Source organism: Tachypleus tridentatus, chromosome 4 (genome assembly GCF_004210375.1).
Source record: "Tachypleus tridentatus isolate NWPU-2018 chromosome 4, ASM421037v1, whole genome shotgun sequence".
NCBI classification, from domain to species: Eukaryota; Metazoa; Arthropoda; class Merostomata; order Xiphosura; family Limulidae; genus Tachypleus; species Tachypleus tridentatus.
In genome coordinates this window covers 28,045,549-28,051,548 of record NC_134828.1, presented here as the reverse complement: position 1 = coordinate 28,051,548, position 6,000 = coordinate 28,045,549, and the positions used below count along the sequence as shown (strand labels likewise).

The window sequence follows — 6,000 nt, the reverse complement described above, 5'->3', positions numbered from 1 at the left end:
TCCATCTTGTTCCAGGAACCATCATGGCTAAAATTTCCCGTGGGATCTTCTTCTGATCTCTCTCTTTACCCCAAAACTCTGGTGATATTTACCTTACCCCATAAATTCCGGCAACAATATCGTATTGTCAAATAACTTCGGCGAATACTACAATACACCAGAAAGGCGTCTGTATTAAAACAACTAGAACTTTAAAGAAAGTGCAAGTCTGTGAAAACAAAAGTGATAACAGCCACTGGTGATTCACCAGTAATATTTTACTACCCAACCTATGTGTATATTCATTCGCTAATTGTCGGCCCCGAGGGAATGAAAAAACTCGGAATAATAGAGTGTGTTTCTCGTCTTTTGTTGGTTATTGAAACAGCTTTAAACGCTGAGTAAACAAAGGTTTAAGCCAACGTGCTCAGGGTGTGATAGATTTAACCTGTTCTAGTAACATTAACAGAAGGAACAGGAAGGATTAGCCTGCTGGACCTGGAACACCCACGGTAGTGTTGGTATAACTGCGCATGTCTATAGGTGGGTTGATAATTTTCTTTAATATTTTGGGTGTCAGCGACATTTGTCGTGAACTATCCCTAATCTCCAACAAAACACTATTAAATGATGAAATATATAAGGTAATTTTTATCAGACCAAGAGTACAATAAAAACAGCAGGTTATTCACAACTGGTTCTTAAAGTGAGAAAACAGCAAAACGTAGATTACCCTCGCTACGTCAAAACTAAGTAAAGCGAGCCGGTTCACTCTCACATTTTATACACCCAAACTAAGTAAAGCCAGCCGGTTCACTCTCACACTTTATACACCAAAACTAAGTAAAGCGTGACGGTTCACCCTTAAACTTCATATATCAAAACTAAGTAAAGCGAGCCGATTCACTCTCACACTTTATACACCAAAACTAAGTAAAGCGAGCTGGTTCACTCTCACACTTTATACACCAAAACTAAGTAAAGCGAGCTGGTTCACTCTCATAATTTATACACCAAAAGCGTGATTGTTCTGTGAACGATAGTGGTATCATATAAAGGATAGCTATGTTCTGTAAACAGTAGTGGTTTTCTATAAACCGTAGTGATTTTATTAAAACGATAGTTATGTTCTGTAAAAGATAGTAATATTGTAAACGATAATGGTGTTCTGTCGTAATTTTCTTAAATGACAGTAATGTTTAGGAAACGGTAATAACGTCCTGTAAACGATAGTAATTTTCTGTAACAGGTAGTAATGTTATGTTAACGCTAGTGATTATCTGCCGTTGAAATAAATGCGCGCGCATTTTCGCAACAGACAAAGCAGTGCATGGTTACAGCAGGTATCAATGGGAAATTTAACGTAACGTTTCAATAAAGAGTTTTATATATATATATTCCAGATTACACCGTAAACAAGCCAACGTTTCAGTATTTGCTCATAATAGCAATTTATAGGTACCTCACTCCTTGACTGTTTTTTCTAACTAATATTTTTTTCTTTACATATCAGTACATAAACAATTAAGCTGTGGATTTTTGTCCTCCGGTTATTTCAAATATAATACTCAAACAAGCAATTCCTCGACTGTTTTTTTTCTCACCACAAACACTTTGTTTTTCTTTTCCAATGAAATATATAAATAAGTAAGTAATAAACTCTTTGTTTTTGTTTTATTTTTCTTAATTTCGCGCTAAGCTACACGACATCTATCTGCGCTAGCCGTCCCTAATTTTTGGTGCGACTTGGATTCGAACCCGCAACCCTCAGATTACGAGTCGAACGTCTTAACCCACATGGCCATGTTGGGCCTGAGCCAAACGAATAGTATCCAAATAGAAGATTTTCGAAATATTTAAATTTGTTGAATACTTCGAAAAGATAAACTACTGATAAAACTTAATCTAAGTATATAATTGGGTCAAAGTTCAAAGTAAAACTCGAAGTAGGAATAGACGGAAAAATGGCACACCCACTTTGATGTTACACTGTGTCAAAAACCACCAAGTGTTGTGATGTTAACCCGCAAATTCCTACCTTGTTTTCTTACTTTTCGGTGTTCCATTCTTACTACCTAAATTTTTACTTAACATTTTCACATTTGTCCCATAGTGTCTTTTTACTAAGTCTCGAAAATGACCGGGCTCTAGGCCCATCTTTCTTATAGCTTTCCTCATAACTATCTCTTAACATTTCCTGGCTTTTCCTGGTTTCCTCAAAACTATCTGTCAACATTTTCTAGCTTTTTCTGGTTTCCTTAGAGCTACCTCTCAACATTTCCTGGCTTTTTCTGGTATATTTGCTATATTTTTCGTTCACCTCGCCAGGGTAGCAACCTTAGTTGGATTGATGACCAAGACTTGTTTCAGATATTCAGTATTAATGTTTCTAAATTTATCCCCTTTCTTGTAGTAATGATTTCTCTTCTGGGACAGTTTCCAAGGATATCAACATAATATTTTAATTAAAAGCTATATCTATAGAATCTACGCAGTCCATGCTTTTTGGGTTTATTTCACTTACCTGATACAACTGCGGACTTATCATGTAGTTCATGAGCATAAGCAATTGTGCACTCATACGTGATATGAGAGTGGGTTGTTATTTGGTAACTCATAGAGCATGCTTGTAATCATAGAATATGACTACTAGTGTATTGTAGCTCGTTAGTAGTGTTGCAAAGCAGTTATTGTTATTACAAAGGTTATGAGTGAAACTAAGAAAAAGCTTTTAGCCAAGGAAACTTATTTCAATCATGTGTGTTTGTTTACATGATCTTCACAGTGTGTTCAAGGTTTTAGTTTACTGCACATACTGCATATCTGGCCCATTCCTACTATAAGTACTAACAATTGATTTTCCTCAGTTGAAGTTAGCCTTTCCCTTGGGTATTTCCAGTGTGGTTTTCAACTAGCTAGATGAATGTAGCCTTGAAGAACTGGCACAGATATATATATATACAGCAACAAATACAAATAGATCCAACAACACAGACTTATAAAACGTGATATATATGTATCATTCGCTTCAGCTTAAGTCTATTCAGTTAATTTACTCAGAAACCAGTGTAATCAGTCTCTGGTAAAAGTAGCTTTGAATGAAAAACTAGAAAAATATAACATTTACTTTAAAACAAAATGCACGGTGTGCACATGGATTGCATCGCCTGGTTTTTAATGGATTACTAATTAATAACAAGAGTTGAAAAATTTAATTTTTGGTAAATTAATAGTTAAAATTGATTAAATTTGTTCTTAATAATAAACGGAAAAATAATTCTAGTTTTCGGTTTATTTATTTACTTTTTGAAACTATCTCTGATTCATGTTCTGAATAGCCGGTTATATTATAAATTTCTATTAAGAAGTATGAACGTTTGTTATTATATATAAACAGAGAGAGAGAAAATGAAAAATTCCATGTTTACCAACATAAACAAGCTATAATACTATCTGTCTATCATGGGTTAGACCTTGTAATCAAACTCTTACTACAATGGAGGAAAGCAGTTACCTTTATTGTAATGAAAAACATTTAAGATAAAATTGGTTCTTATTGGTATATAACAAACAACCAGATGGCGTTTGCTCTCAAGAGATTAAGGTAAGAGAATTATCCGGATCCGGAAATTTTGTTACGAACCTTTACCAGACTGCCACATGGTTACTAGGACGGATACATTCTTGTTACAGCGTTTTTATGACATGCTTTATCTGTTTGTTTAGAATTCAGCACAAAGCTACACAATAAGGCTATCTGTGCTATTCCCACCACGGGTATCGAAACCCGGTTTCAGCGGAATTAATCCGCAGCCGCAGATATATCGCAGTGCCACTGGGGGGCTTGTAACATGGAAGTTTTTTGTCAAGAATTTTGATTTTTTGTCAGGTAGTGTTTTTAAACATAAAATTTATTGTGACAAGTTAAAAAACTGTACATTGTACAATTATTTGATGACAAACATTAAACAACGATAAGGGAGTGATAGGGCACCTACCCCTGTATTACGATATGTTACACAGAGATAGGCGACGTCACGAACAGTGTTACATAAAACAAATTACAGTAAATACGATTTTGGCCCACAAAACATTTATTGTAAGTTAACACATTTTGCAAACATTATATATGTATCACTTTTTTTACACAACAACTTGTTTAGTTACTAAGTTACTAGTTACTTAGTGTACTAAGGTAGGTACTTGACCACCAAAAAGAAATACTGGTTATGTCTGTTGAAAAGGATACATTTTGCCTCTTAATAAAACTAGTAACAAAATCCACCAATTGCAAAAAACACTTGTAAAGAAACCTTTTGTAACGGTAACTTGGATGCCGTAAGGAAGCGACTTTCGTAACAAAAAGTTCATGTCATAAGTTGTCGGCCTGGCATGGCCAAGCGCGTAAGGCGTGCGATTCGTAATCCGAGGGTCGCGCGTTCGCGCCCGCGTCGCGCCAAACATGCTCGCCCTCCCAGCCGTGGGGGCGTTATAATGTGACAGTCAATCCCACTATTCGTTGGTAAAAGAGTAGCCCAAGAGTTGGCGGTGGGTGGTGATGACTAGCTGCCTTCCCTCTAGTCTTACACTGCTAAATTAGGGACGGCTAGCACAGATAGCCCTCGAGTAGCTTTGTGCGAAATTCCAAAACAAACAAACAAACATAAGTTGTCATTAACTATTGGTTCCAGACTCATTGAATTACTGAGAGATGTTTATCTATTGGATTAAACTTAAATTAGTTAAATGCTCTATGTTGTAAAGTTTATTTGTGAAATTAGGCCTACAACTTATGTTAAAGTGAACGTAGCGTATAGCAAATGTTATACAAGAAATAAGCTAATTTGTTATCATTATGAGGACTGGACTTGGTTTTGTTGGTTTTTATTTTTCACTAAATAATCCAAAGGAGTCCACTCATGGATAAAATTGGTTATAACAGTAACAAAAATATCAAAACTAAAAGCAATCCTATTCGTTATGATGAGAAACCCACTTGAAGTAAAAATGTATCTCAGGATGACTGGTATGGATATTAACACTTTTATTAATAATGTAGAGAACAAGGTTTGGACCTTCCTAGGTCATCTTCAGGTTGAAACGTTGTTCTCTGTTTTATCAGTAAAAGTGCTTGGCATGGCCAAGCGCGTAAGGCGTGCGACTCGTAATCCGAGGGTCGCGGGTTCGCGCCCGCGTCGCACCAAACATGCTCGCCCTTCCAGCCGTAGGGCGTTATAATGTGACGGTCAATCCCACTATTCGTTGGTAAAAGAGTAGCCCAAGAGTTGGCGGTGGGTGGTGATAACTAGCTGCCTTCCCTCTAGTCTTACACTGCTAAATTAGGAACGGCTAGCACAGATAGCCCTCGAGTAGCTTTGTGCGAAATTCCAAAACAAACAAACAATCAGTAAAAGTGTTAATACCACACCAATCATCCTGAGATACATTTTTAAAAGCAATCCTAATTTTTTAAACGTTTCGGTTTTTTTCCACGTGTATAAACTTACAATTTATACGTCTTTTAGAATGGAAGCAAAAGAGTTTGGTTTGGATCTCGCACGAAATTACACGAGAGTTTTCTGTGCCAGCGATCGCTAAGTTAACGGTGACGGGGAGTCGAACGGAAGACCCTCACATTACGAGACCAGAAAATACTGTATAATAATCCGTAAATTACACTCCTCCGCCCTATCCATTGCCGACGAGGCCCTTTCCCTGATACCAGATCTCATTAGGTCACTGGGCTGGGATGAAGTATAGTTATCGTCGATTCGTTGTTTATATCATCAATTTTACGAACATAATAATTCGGTTGGAGTAAATAACACAGTATTATTGATTTTCTTAAAGCATTAATTAATTATCATTAGTATCTTATTTGAATTAACTTTGCTATCATTCTTGGAGTGATCAAACATCCACGGCGTCAACGAAGGAAACTACATTAGTATTTATAAGAACTTATGTGTGAAAGTAAAGAAAAATGTACTGTGTTTACTATGATTTAGTACCGACGAGACC

At 36.4% G+C, this 6,000-nt stretch overlaps 1 protein-coding gene across 1 annotated transcript in view; it reads left to right on the top strand.

Moving 5' to 3' along the window:
* The first annotated feature begins 443 nt into the window (after positions 1 to 443).
* LOC143248750 (uncharacterized) overlaps positions 444 to 6,000 on the top strand; it is a 52,951-nt gene continuing 47,394 nt past the window's right edge. Inside the window, exon 1 of the mRNA XM_076497433.1 lies at positions 444 to 522. The gene's annotated coding sequence lies outside the window, so the exon portion shown is untranslated. The remainder of the gene's footprint in view (positions 523 to 6,000) is intronic.